The 14,793-nt window shown below is 36.5% G+C and overlaps 1 protein-coding gene across 7 annotated transcripts in view; it reads right to left on the bottom strand.

Annotated features, from left to right (window-relative positions):
* Positions 1-14,793, bottom strand: part of Macrod2 (mono-ADP ribosylhydrolase 2) — a 1,982,629-nt gene that overhangs the window by 1,878,489 nt on the left and 89,347 nt on the right. The gene's annotated exons all lie outside the window — the stretch shown is intronic.

Raw genomic sequence — 14,793 nt, 5'->3', positions numbered from 1 at the left:
TTAGTATGTGTGCTGCCAAAGCAAGCACATATTGTAGTTTTCAAATTACTAATTTGGTAAATATTAACTACTGTAAAACTTACTTTTGAGAATGTAAAAACAAGTTAAAGTTCACCCTAGATTTCTAAGTGTTCTTGTTACCCAAGCTTTACTACCTAGGAGGCTGTTGGTAAGAAAATATTAGAAACTGGTACTTCTGACATTTTCTAGTGTACATCTTTAACCTACTATTAATAATTCCAAGTAAAATAAACACAAATAAAACAGCCAATTTTTTGCTCAAAGATTTTTCTTTTGACATCTATGAGAAATAAACACAAATTAATTGACAGTGTTTTTGAACTCCAACTCTGAGCTGGATCATAAAACTAAGCAAGACATTAATTGATATTTACTTGTACCTTATACAATGTGGAAAACAACCAGGAAAAGCTAGAGAACACTGCAACCAAGGAATAGGGCAAAAATCTTAAGGCAAAACCATAATTCTCTTTAGTGAAAATCCAACAGTAGAAATAGAGTTGCCAGCTGAGATACAGAATGACTGAAAATAGGAGCCTTGTGAGAACAGTGTGGAAGTAAGGAATATTCTGTAGACAAAAGTTGAGACAGTACAGTGGGCAACACCCCCATAGGTATGTGCCACTAAAGCTGTGCTGACACAAGTAACACATCAGTGTTGTCTCTCCCTACTCTACACCATCTTCATCAACAAAACATGTAGGCTACTTCCAAAGGTCACTGAACAAACAGGAAATGTTTTCTGGTGTAAAAAATATAAAACTGTGACTGCTTACAAATATTATAACACTGGAGTACAGAGCAGTGGTAAGCCACTTGCCTGGTATGCATGAGTTTTATCCCCAGCATTACAAAAAGTACAGAATTTAATATACATAACTATTAATTCAGTTATTTGGTCCATGACTGTACCATAATCTCTATGAAGATGCAATCTAGCACAGGACCTTGTCTTCTTACATCCAGTGCCCTACCCCAGTACTGAACCAGGGAACACAGACAGGTAATGACTAGTAGCTGAGTGAAGAAAAAGTGAACCAAGTCATAATAAGAGGCAGAAAACAAGCGAATGAACAGAGACAGGTCAAAGGGAAGACTGGGCCAAGAAAGTAAGAAAACTCTAAGGTTGGACAGTCCTAAAATCTCATTAAAATGCTTAAATTCAATAAATACTTTTATAGAAAAATGTAACTTATGAAAAGCAATGATGCCAGGCCCATGTTTTAGGAAAATGGGGAAAATATGTAATATATCATTTACAATACAATGTATCTTAACACATCAATTATTTTTCTTTTGATTATTCTTTGAAAATGAAAAAAATCTGTCTTTATATACATTTCAATTATTTAAGCCACTCATAAACTACAAGAAAAAAGCAATTTTGGTTAATTAAATACTATTCATCCACATTTATTCAAGTACCAGGATTTTTTTCCTAAACCATCTTTAAAAATATGATTTTGTAGAAATGAAAGATACCAAAAGCACACAATTCAGATCAAATGAGGATGGGGAATGTTATCCAGTATAAATTTTGTCCACTTTTTCATCCAGATATTTTTTCCAACAATGACACTTTATCTTGTTTATAAGATAGTTTCAACTACATATTTTATAATATACTTCATTTGCTAACTTTTCCAGAAAAATTAATTTTAGACATGCAAGAAATCATAAATTTATGTAATTAATGAAAAATTACTTATTCCACAGTGTCTTCAATAGAGCCTTCACATTTTAAAGTATGCATGAACCAACATACTATGCAGTGATTCCGTTAAGAAAAAAAGAGGAAAGAAATGTTTTTAACAAACTGGAATTTCTTGCATTGATTTTCTTTTCTTCTTACAAGTGGTCACTGAGCACAAATTCCATACATGTTAGACATTAGACACTATAAAAATGTCCACATTAAACAAAATTATCACATTGCTGTAAAATTCTAGCCCCACTTAAGATTCCTACTGGTCAGTGATTTCATTACTTTATCACGCATGTGAAACACTATCTTTAAGCTGAATGTTGCTGCAAGGTGGCTACACAAACACTGTTTGCTTAAAGACAGTATTATCTGGAGATAGGAGTCTCTTTGCCAAAGTAATGTAAATCATTTCCCAGAATATCTCACAGAACAGCCCAGACTCCTGACAAATCCCCTCTAACAGTGAGAAAGCAAGTACCCTTTCAAGAAAAACTACCGAGTAATTAATATACTGAAAATGTATAAACGCAGTTTTTAAAGACAAGATCACAGCCATGTAAATACCTTGATTTCTGTGAGTAAGCTTTTTAAACTTCTCACTCATCAAGTTTTCTAGGTTAGTTACTATCAAGAAAGAAAGGAAGGGAGGAAGGGAGGAAGGGAGAAAGAAAGAAAGAAAGGAAGGAAGGAAGGAAGGAAGGAAGGAAGGAAGGAAGGAAGGAAGGAAGGAAGGAAGGAAGGAAGGAAGAAACAAAGAAAGAAACAAAGAAAGGAACAAAGAAAGAAACAAAGAAAGAAAGAGAGGGGGAGGGAGGGAGGGAGAAAGAAAGAAAAAAAGTGTTTTTGTAACTTATTATACAACGTTGTATTAGTCTGCCAGAGATATTTCAAAATATTTTGTATGTGTGTATACGTACCCACCCTAAGGCTTTACTCAATTTATGCTTTTTATACTCCTCATTATATTATCATTTTAATACACAGGTGAATACAAAATGGCCTTGTGAAACTGCAATCTCAGATACTATTTATTAGTAATAATAAAGCTTTCAATTATAAAATTTTTCATATTTTATAAGAAACATCTACTAAATACATGATCATTTTAATGAAATGCTGATCAATTTCAAATTTTTCATGAACTTAGCAGGTAGACGATGCAATTTCTGAAAGTGTAGCAGTTGCAAACATCAGAGAATATTACTAATATTAGACTTTTAAAACCATCAGTTTTCTTAGCAAAATAATGAGTGTGACTAATGCAGCACAATATGATGTGACAAAGCTCTTCAGGAACATTCAGGCACGTTACTACCACTGCCAGGCAAGATGCACTAGTGCCCTCCTTCACAAGAGGGTACCATGAGCATGGACTGGAGGCATAACACAGAAAGAAAACGAATTGGGGGTCTCCAGCAGTTGCCCAGGTGATAAGAGCGCTCCAAACTGAAAACCCGTGGTCGCTAAGCAGCAGCAGACATGAAGAGATTCCAGGCAGCCTCACAGCACCTGCAATAAGTTCTGATTGGTGGAATCACAGCACACCCTGGTGACAAAAACAAGCTACCTCGGCTGGCCTGATGGAAGTCTCTGAAGCGCCACTAAATATAAAGCAGAGCAAGCTGCAAAGTCTTCAGTCTTCCTAAGAAGAACCAAGACAGTAAATAGGAAAACAACCAAGACAGTGAATAGGAAAACAACCAAGACAGTGAATAGGAAAACAGACAAGTGTGTGATGCAAATGCAGTGGTTCTTAAAACAGACAGCTGTTACTTCCCAGCAGCACAGCCTTGGTGAAGTTTTTAGATTGTTTCTAATTCAATTTCACATTAAGAAAACAAGCCCTCACTTTGTAAAATACCTGTAAACATCAAAGACAATACCTGAAACATGCTTGGTACATGGATAAATAGGAAATTAATTATCTAGTGTACTGGGAGTGGGAGAATGCTCTATTTCTCTGTCCTACACAACTCAATAGATATAAAATTTCACTATCACTGGGAATCATCACTGAAATCACACAGTCTTGTACTTAACCTAAAAAAAAAAAATACCCACCCTACACACAACACATCCAAACAATAACTAAACTAAGGAAATTTTCTCATCCTCCTTGTGTGCTAGAAAGCAGAAAGGCCAGATGTCCATCCAAGTAAAGCATGTTAAAGTTTCTTTGTTTCTCCAACCTAGAATGGAAGGTGAATGACAGGTAAGAACAGGAGCTCACTAGCTACCTACCTATCCTGCCCAAGACTATTGATGACTGATGAGAAAATAAAGAGCTTTCTATGGCTGCATATTACCATACCATGCCCAGGCCTGAAATGAAAGAAAAGCCAGGCAGCTCTCCATCCAAGGTTTGTTTACAAGTCATCTATCAGCAACCAGATCGAGGTGCATACTGTATTACCACCCTTTGTAGCAAAAAAGCAGACATTTTATACCAATGGTCAAAAGATGAATGAATATTGAAAATAAAAGAAGTATCATCAAGGTATATTAGCAACTATAGTTCAGGGCCTCAGCACTGCAGAAAAATGGATCTGCTTCTTTCCAGCTGAACTGAATTATCTAGATCAAATTCTATGCTAAGTCAAAAGAAAAACATTTTTGGATCTTTTTTACTACTATATTTTCACTCATTTACTTACACAACTAATAAAAGAAAATGCCTACTTAAATTTAAAAATTTTGTCTTTAATAGATATTAAAATATAAATAGTAATTTTTCTTTGCAAACAAAAAATACACATTCAAGACACAGCATGCTACTCTATTACAAAAAGCTTTCCTTCCATTTTGTAGATTTGATTTTATTTATGATAGAATATCAGAATACTACAGCCTTAGACTTTACAACAGTATTAACTTGGTGACAATTTATCAATAGGGCAGAGATACAAAGTAATAATTGACATACCACCTTGTACCATCCTAAGATTTTTCATTTCTATATAAAATATGTAAGTATGGATAAATATTCTATTCAAATCTACTAATAGTCTAAACACTAACATTCTGTATTTACCATGGATGATTTTGTAGAATCACTGAGAATATCAGATATTTTCTTTCTTGTTTGATTTTAGTGGTAAAATATTTTTTCTTAAGAGAAATAAAGGAAATTTCTTATTTATTTTCAAAAGTAGACTATTCATATTAACTTCTGAAAATTAAAGAGTATCATTTTTCAATCTGTACTTGGTAATAATGATAAATAAATATAAAATGTAAGTATTTGCACAAATATATAATGTATATTTAAGAGCTCTAATACATATATACATTATGAAACAATGACTATCAAGCTGGTTAGCATATCCACATTGTGCACTAACTTTTGTGTGTAGACACATAGTGAAAAGACATGATAGAGTCTCTTGGGTTGGAGATACAGCTTCCCTAGCACACAGAGACACAGAGGTCTTGATTTTGATCCTCAGCACTACCCATTCTCTCTGCAAATTTTCAGTGCATAATACATTTTCATCTACAGTTGCCACATTAGTTAGATAACAAAATACTTAACTAAACAATTTCAAAAAAAAAAAAAGAAGAAGGATTTATTTGGGCTCATGGTAGGAAGATATGGTGGAGAAGAGCATTCACATCATGGCAGTCAAAGAAGAGAGAAAGGAGGACCCAGGAAGGGGCCAGTGACCCACTTTTTCCAATGACAGCACATCATACCCTCTACATTTTACTTCTCAATAATGTGCCATACTACTAATTCATCAGGGGATAAATCTACTGATTAGGTCAGAGTCCTTATGACATAATCATCTTGGAGAATGTCATCAAAGACACATCTAGATGTGTGTTTTACCAACCCCTTGCATCCAGTCAGGTTGAAAAATGAAGATTATCATAGTTACTACACTGTAGCATGATAATTACATCTCCAAATGTATTCTTTTTAAAATTTTAAACCCATTTTGCTTCTCTTTGTGATTTGATGACTTTCTATATGGGGTGTTTTGACTCCTTTATCATTTATGTAATGACCATAGACTTTATAGTTTCTACTTCCCAAGAGGTTTACAAAAATCGCTGCTCATAGTAATCAATTTAAAAAATAATAATTTAACTTTGATTATATATAAAAGCATTACAGTTTTACAAACAAGATTGGGCCTGCTCTATGTTGTATGGAATAGCAGTTTTTAAACTAACAAAGAATGATTTTATTTTATAAAGCAGCAGTTTTGACCAGTTATCCCACTAGGAGTATAAGTGCCAAGAAAGAATGACTCTGCACATCTTGTTTATGCAAGTGAGTAACCACCATCTGCCAGCACACCGCCAGCACAAACTGATCATTTATTTATGCCAACAAATAATGACACTGGAAAATACACCAAATCACGTAAAAAACAGATGGGTGTGCCTATCAATCATACCAGATGGAATGCCCTCACCTGGAACTATAAAAGGAGTAGGCTAAAACCAAATGTTATGTGACACTACTCCTAGGGGGAGACTGTCTTAGTTAGGTTTCTGTTCCTGTGATAATATACCATCACCAAGCAACTCAGAGAAGGATGGGTTTATTTAGTTTGCACCTTAGAGGGATAACAGTCCATCATGGTGGGGACACATGGCAGCAAGCACCAGCCATGGCGACAGAAACAGTTGAGAGCTCACATCTCACACTGTAATCAGGAAGCAAAGAGAACAAACTCAAAATGGCACCTCTTTAAACTCTCAAAACCCACTCCTATGACATACTTCCTCCATCAAAGCCACACCTCTATGTCTGACCAAACAGGGCCACCAACTGGGAACAAAGTATTCAAATGCCCAAGAATGTGGGTGACATCTCATTCAGATGTGAATTTGTTTACTTATTCCAGATAGAGAATCAATGTCAGACCAGAGTACAGATACCACAAATGTCCAAATTGACGGGCCAATGAATTTTACTGGAGTTACTTATAGAAACACAGGTAAAGAGTTAATTATAGGGCAGAAACAATACAAACACAACTATATAACTAAAACTCACCCCAGCATGGGTGACAGCTTACAAAACTGAAAACTTAGAGTACAACCTGTAGACAGCTAAATAGATTAGAGAATGTTCTTTCCAGGTAGCTCAGTTGGTCTGAGCCTATACCAGGAATTTCAGCTGGTTCCTGTTTCTTCCAAGCACCACAGCTTGTCTGAAAGTGTATCTCAGCAGTACTTACTGCTTATAAATGCTTGGAGAAAGGGGTTGGGGGGGGGGGGAACCTAGTGAATCTGGTCAGTTTCAGGGGCTTCCTGAGCCTTTGAGTTGTTTACTAATTGTCTTAATGAGCTTCCTTGTAAGATGGAATATTTCACCTCTTAGAGTATCCTCCTGTTTCACTTCCCTTTTAATATCCTTTGTATATTACTGTGTGAAATGCTAATGTATCATCTGATAATTAATTTTATTAGTAATTAATACTGGGAAAAAAAAACCTGTGTTTGCCAACAGCAGCTATCAAGGGAAATCAGGACTATCTGATTTATAACCAAATTACAACTAAATCACAACCAAAGGAAGTAATGTAGTTTGTGAATTTATTTGTTCTTCGATAAATTGTGACACTGCAGAAAAACAGAGGTGTCCATCTATGTTTCTGACAAAACATACACAAAACATCTACCCCTGCCATTTTTGATGTCACAATTTACATATTTTACAAATATTTTATGTTGCTTACTCATTAACAATTTGCTGTAGTGACAGTTATTTGAAAATGTGTACCTCTTAACTTTTATGCTAAACCAGTAAGTGATTTATATACCAACATTACAGCATTAGAACACTCTAAATTGGACTGCATATTGGTGAGCCTTATGCATCTATATGTTTTCATCTTATGAATTGGCATCCATTCATTTCATCTGGAAGACTTCCCATTAGCAATTCTTTTAAGGATCTAATGTTTCTTTGATTGAGAAATTCATCATCTTCCCATCACTTTTGAGTGACATCTGTTCTGGGTATTCCTGGTAGGTACTATTTTTCTCTCAGCACTCTAATAAACCATCACACTCTTATTCTACAAGTTTTCTGCTGAAAAACATAAACCGAGAGCCTTCTATGTCTCCTGTATCTTGAGGGTTAAAAAGATCTCTTTAATTTTTTAAATTCAATTTTTAATAATTTTGTTGTAATACATCTTGGTTACATCTTTGGGTAGGATCAAACTGAAGATCTTTAACTTTTATGGATCTTATGCCCAATACCTATCCTTGATTTGGAAATTTGTCAACCATTATTCCTTTAAATAAGCTTTTTTAGAGGAATGACACCTTACTTCCCTAAAACTCTCATGATGTAAAGAACAGTTCTCCTGATGTTATAACCAATGTCCTATAGGCATCTGCCATTCCTATTCTTTTTTCTCTTCTGAATAGACATTTTCTTGTGAATTCTCTTCAGAAACTGTTCAGTTTGATCAAATCTGGTACTGATAATCTCTAGGCATTTTGTTCGTTTGACATTGTACTCTTCAGCCCCAGTATTTCTGTTAGGCTCTTTCGTGTTAACAATTTCAGCTTCTTTATTAGAGCTTCCTGCTTTGTTCATGTATTAATTTTCTAATTTCACTGAGCTGCCCATCTTCTCTACAGCTCTGTGTCTATGGCACATTTGTGTATGTATTTTCTTTACTTATAAACTCTTTTGAATTAGACTTGAGAAGAACTAATGACGTAAATGAATCATGTAAGTTATCAAATAATAACTTTCTCAATACAGAAAGAATACATATACATCATGAATAATATCAATTATACAGTAAATAAAACTTTATATCACATATTATTTTTCATCATATGAAACAATGAAATGACGAAACACAGTTGCTTCAACCTGTCTTAATTAGGGTTTCTATTGCTGTGAAGAGACACCATGACCACAGCAACTCTTATAAAGTAAAACATTTAATTGGAGTTGCTCACTTACATTATCATCATGGCTGGGAGCAAAGCAGCATGCAGGCAATACGGTGCCGGTTACATTCTGATCAGAAGACAACAGGAAGTGGACTCAGTGTCACACTAAGCAAAGCTTGAACAAAAGAGACCTCAAAGGCTACGCCCACAGTGACACACTTCCTCCAACAAGTCCACACCTATTTAAACAAGGCCACACCTCCAAATAATGCCACTCCCTTTGGGGACCATTTTCTTTCAAACCACCACAAACTTCTCCATTCATTTTATGCTGTGACTGTTACTCTTCTTCCCATGGGAATTTTGTATGTCTTACCTATTTGATGAAAACAGCTTCAATGGAATAAATTATGAAGTTATTCTCCATCTCACAGCATGGAGATCATTTAAAAATCTCTAGTCATTGATATGAATTTTTGTCATTCTCCTCCTAAATGAGAAGAGGTTACTGATTACCAGAGTCCAGTTAATCTAATGAACATACTAGACTCCTGGCATACTTGAAGCATGAACAACTGCTGCCGCCGCCACTGCTCAGAGCATGTCCCTCTCAGTGAAGTAATAAGAACAGAGTGTTTAGGGAAACACAATCTCTTTAGCAACTTCCAACGTGTGCTTTAAGTCAAAAGTCTATTTCCAGATTATTATTCAGAAAATTAAGGTCCATAGCAATGTATGAAATTCTGCCAAACTCAAACTCAGGCTTGACATAAAATAAGCTGCCAAATATTGTTAAACTAGGATCATAAATAAGGTCTCTGCTCAGAAAACTTCATAGCCAACACTGGGTTCTCAGGAAAGTATACCTCTTCAACTAGATGAACTTGCAGAATGTTAATTTAGGATTAACTTTGGGATCAAACTTATGGAAGGGGAAGGGAAGGCAACAAGTCTAGACAGAAAAAAGTCAAATGGTGACACACACCTAGAAAAATTCTAGGGTGACCCCATGGTAATGCAGGATCTTGAATGCCCTTCATAGTTGTCACTAATTGGGACAAAATGGCCAGACAGTAATAGTCATGTCACAATCAGTCACAACAGTGGGCCTAACTGAGAAAGAGGTTACACTCATCATGCTGAATCTTGGGAGCTGAGTCAGCTCCTCATGTTGTAGTCCCAGCAAGTCCCAAAAACCTTCATGAGAGGGAGACCTGAATGGGACATCATAACAGATGCTCTTTGATGTACAGAGAACTTATGTTACAATAAATAATCATTTAAAAATACTATAAGCCCAAATGGACTTAGTACACCTACCCTGCCAAACACTATATCATAGCCACACTGTGGACTCTACTAATTTTTTATTTGTGCTTGCATAGATGGCTGAAAGCTTCATCTCACTGCAGCTGCCAGTGCTATACAACATACTGCTAGCCCTAAAAAAGACCAAACTGTAAAACTGTAAGTTTCTGCTAAGTTTTATGACTTTCACACTATCATAAATTAGTAAGAAACATAAGTTGACATCACAAGGTGGGGACTGCCCACACTACTATATTGAGCAAAGAATTCAGAAATTTAATAAACAAAGATCTTGGCACAGGCTAATGCTTGGCAACTGTCTAGGAGCAGGGCCAGGTGCCCACACAGGCCAGAGGAAATTTGCCAATGAGAAAGGAGTCAGAGGCAGATGCCCTCAGAGCTCACACTATTACTAAGTAGAGATATTAAGCCAAGACAGCAAATCCCAGCATGTTACATGGTAAAATACATAGAAGAAATGAACTTGAACTGGAGGACAATGATGTCAAGCCTTTAATATCATTTAAGCTGAACAAAAGTGGTTCAGCTTCCATCTTGCCCTCCAGACTTCAAGGTCATGTTTCCATACCCCCCACACTCTGGCGGGGCTCCATAACGCTCCAGACTATCTATCTACACTTCTGCCCAGACCAACATTAATGAAAGAAGGAAGGAAATTTTTGGAAAATTTAAATTTAAATGGTTCCACCTGTATTGAAGCCATTTGGAAACAGCATTAGCATACACAATGGACAGCCCAAACACATGGAAAGGAATGGCCTACCTCATGAAAACATGTAGGAAAAATTTATTGTAGCAAGAAAGCCATTAGATGTCTACACAATATATATAGCTAGCCATCATGCAAGAAGAGAAGAGATCAAAGTCAAAGAAATAATAGCAGTCCATCTTGTGCTACTGAATTTCAAAACTGTCCTATTTTTCTTACTATGCTTCAAATAAATAGAAACATAGTTACAATACTGATAATCTTCAACATGTTATTCATGCTTCTATACAAACCAGGCTACATGTTTCACTATGAAAGCATGAGAAGGTCTAGGACTTTGAATGGCACATGCTATTTCTGGGAAATGTATACACGGGCAAAAATTACTTTCTACAAGTAACACCTCCCTTGTTCTAAAAAGAAATATATATTGAAATAGTTGGGATTTGTCTGGTGTTATAGTAAGTAAGCTGGTACTAAGTATTTCTTTTTATTAATTAACTTTATTTATTTATTTTACATCCTGACCACAGTTCACCCTCCTCCTCTCTTCCTATTCCCTTCCCGTACCTACCTTCTAGTCCCCACAATCCATTTCTCCTCTGTTTCTGTTCACAAAGAGGCAGGCTTCCCATGGGTGTCAACAAAACATGGCATATCAAGTTGAGGTAGGACTAAGCACTTTCCCTTGTATTTAGGCTGGGCAAGGCAACCCAATATGAGGAATAGGTTCCTAAGAGCCATCCAAAGCATTAGGGACAGCCCTACTCCCACTGTCAGGAGTCTCTCAAGTAGACCAAACTACCCAACTGTCACATATATGTAGATAGCCTAGGTCGGTCCCATGCAGATTCCCTGGTTGTTGCTCCAGACTCTAAGCTCCTATGAGCCCAGGTTAGTTGTTTCTGTGGCTTTTCTTGTGATGTCTTTGTCCCCTCTGGCTCTTACAACCCTTCCTCCCTCTCTTCTGCAGAATTCCCAGAGCTTGGCCTAATGTTTGACTGTGGGTCTCTGCATCTGTTTCCATCATTTACTGGATGAAGGCTCTCTGAAGACAATTGTGGTAGGCACTAATCTATGAATATATAGAAATCATCCTGAGCAAGGTAACCCAGACCCAGAAAGACAAACATGGTATATACTCATGTATCAGTGTAAGTAAAGGATAATCAAGCTACAATCCACAGGCCCAGACAGGCTAGGTAACAAGGAGGGCCCAAGAGTGGAATGCATGAATATCCCTGGGAAGGGGAAATAGAGGAAATATCATGGGTGGACTGCAGGCAGCTGGGGATGGAAACATGAAGGATTGGGTTGAGGGATATAGAGGAAGGAGAGTACTGGAAGATTACTAGAAAGCAGGGAACATTTTGGGGTCAGGTAGAAACCTGGCACAAGGGAAACTCCTAGGAATATACAAAGATAACCTAGCAATAGTGGACACATAGCCTGAACTGGCTATCTCCTATAATCAGGAAAGACTTCTAGTAGAGTGATTGGGACATCAACCCAGCCACACAACCTTTGACCTACAGTCTGTCTTTCCTATGGAATGTGCTGGGGTAATGGTGGAGCAGAGATAGTGGGAGTGGCCAGCCAATGACTGGTCCAGCCTAAGACCCATGCCACAAGAGTGTGGAGTGCCATGACCCAGAAGTTGGATGACCCAGAGACCTAGGATAGAAAAAAAGTCAATGTAATGGTACAAAGTAATTTTAAAGGGTTATATAAAAACAAGGCTAAATTGTAAATTTTAATTGAACATGAATTAAGATTATGAAATGGGTGTAAACTACTAGTAATGAGAGAGAATGGGGTCAGCATTGAGAGAGAAGAGGGTCAATAATGAGAGACAAGGGAGTCAGTTGAATGGATCTTCTATGGCCCTGTCTGAGGTCTTTTCTTTGATAACTTTCAAAAAGTAGAGAGATCATTTTGTTGCCTTTCCCCATTTTTTTTATTTAATAAGAAATTTTTTATTCATTCTACATACCAACCACAGATCCCCTCCCCGTCCCTCCTCCTGCTCCTTCCCCCAACCTTCCCCTCTAGCTCACCCCCACCCCCAGCCTCTCCTCCAAAAAGGTATGGCCTCCCATGGGGAGTCAACAAAACCCTGCACATTCAGCTGAGGCAGGTTCAAGCCCCTCCCCCTGCATCAAGGCTGTGCAAGGTGTCCCATCTAGGCAACTGGCTCCAAAGAGCCAGTTCATGGACCTGGAATAGATCCCATTCCCACTGTAATGGGCCCCTTAAACTGACCAACCTACACAACTGTCTCACCCATACAGAGAGCCTAGTCCAGTTTTTTGTTTGTTTTTTTAAGTAACAAACCCCAAATCCTATGAATGGCTTGTACTGAACTTTCACATTTGAATTAAAGATCACTACACACAAAAAACAGAAGCAAAGCTCTTTAAACCTGATGGAAATTTTAGTGAGGTAGTATTTCTCAACTTCATTCACCCTTCGGCTCTTCTGGTACCTTCCACCATGTTTAACTTCTCCATGGTTCTTACAATTATCTAATACTTTGTCAAATCTTCATCTCTTGGGTATTATCTGTCATAACCATTAGACTACAGGTTACAGGAGGGGAGTAACTTTATCTTACTTACCACATTACCTCCAGGATCTATAATAACACAAGCCATTGTCCTTTATCTGAATGCTTAGGACCAAAAATTTGTCAGAATGGTTGGAAATTTTTTCAAACTCTGGAATGTTTTTATACATAATGGAGTATCTTTGGAAATGGGACTAAAATCTAAGCATAAAATTCATTTATATTTCACATCTGCCTCATATACTAATTACATAGTCAAAATAATTTTATATAATTTTAGTGTATCATCTCAGTACTCACAAAGTTTTAGAATTTGGAGCAGTTTGGATTTTGGAATTTCAGATTAAGGGTGTATTTACAAACTTATAAATAATCAGAGTTCACTTAGTATTTGTATTGGGACCATAATGATTTTTCATCATTGATAATATTAATTATATTATTATTGATTGAGTACCAAAGAATATAACAGCATAGGTTCATGTAAACTGTGCAACTAACAATTTTTAAGTAGGTAACTGTGATAGATAATTTTACATGTCAACCTGATGGGGTCACAAGACACTCTAAAATTTGGTGAACAGTTGTTCTAGGCATTTTTGTGAACTGATAGATTGAGCAAAGCAGACAGAATGCTCTTTGTACAGAGAAGAGTGTTTTGCCTGAATATATGCCTGCACTATATATATGCCTGGTGCCTACAGAGGCTAGAAGAGGTTACTGGATACCTTGGAACTGGAGTTATGGATAGTTGTGAGCCACCATGGGAGTTCTGGGAACTGAACTCGAGTTCTCTCTAAAGCAACAAGTGCTCTTAACCTCTTAGCCATCTCTCCAGCCCTTGAATGAGTTATTTCTTATGACAGCCATATTTGACAAACAAGGGGTCTTATAAAGGGATTTATGTCTTAAGAGAAGGAGACCCAAAAAATATATAATAGAATAAAATCACATACACACACACACAAACACACACACACACACACACACAAACACACACACACACACACACACACACACACACACACACCTGAAGTCAACAAAATACATTTAAATATTTACTTAATTCAAAAGCTGTCAATAAAAATCAAAGGACAAGAAGTGTACACCTATCCAAATGTAATGACAAGATACCTCACATGCAAAGAACTAAGTTTTGGTTCAACAAGCTCTTATAAGTGTACATATGATGTTTTCCTACTGAGTGTGAATAATCAAAAACTAACTGGGCTTAAAGTGAAACATTTAAATTGACATCTAGTATTATTTCACCAAATCACTGAGACAGAAATGTTGCAGGTAACTGTACTACTTCTTGCAAATCTGAATTTGAATAACTCCTCATAAGCAAATACCATGTAACTTACATAAAGATACACATAAAATAATCTAGCTTCCTTAGAGAGAGTGAATTTAGGTAGTTTTACTATTTGACTGATTGCCAAAATATGATGATTCTAAAATGTGTTTATTTTAAACAAGAGAAATAAAAAAGAAATAATGTTTCATTTCCAATGTGTCACTACATAGATTTTAAAAGTCAAATAATGCTTATGAAAACAACTCTTAAGTCCCACCCAAAGGAATAGT

This window comes from Peromyscus maniculatus, chromosome 4, assembly GCF_049852395.1.
Source record: "Peromyscus maniculatus bairdii isolate BWxNUB_F1_BW_parent chromosome 4, HU_Pman_BW_mat_3.1, whole genome shotgun sequence".
NCBI classification, from domain to species: domain Eukaryota; kingdom Metazoa; phylum Chordata; class Mammalia; order Rodentia; family Cricetidae; genus Peromyscus; species Peromyscus maniculatus.
This window is presented reverse-complemented; position numbering and strand designations above follow the sequence as displayed.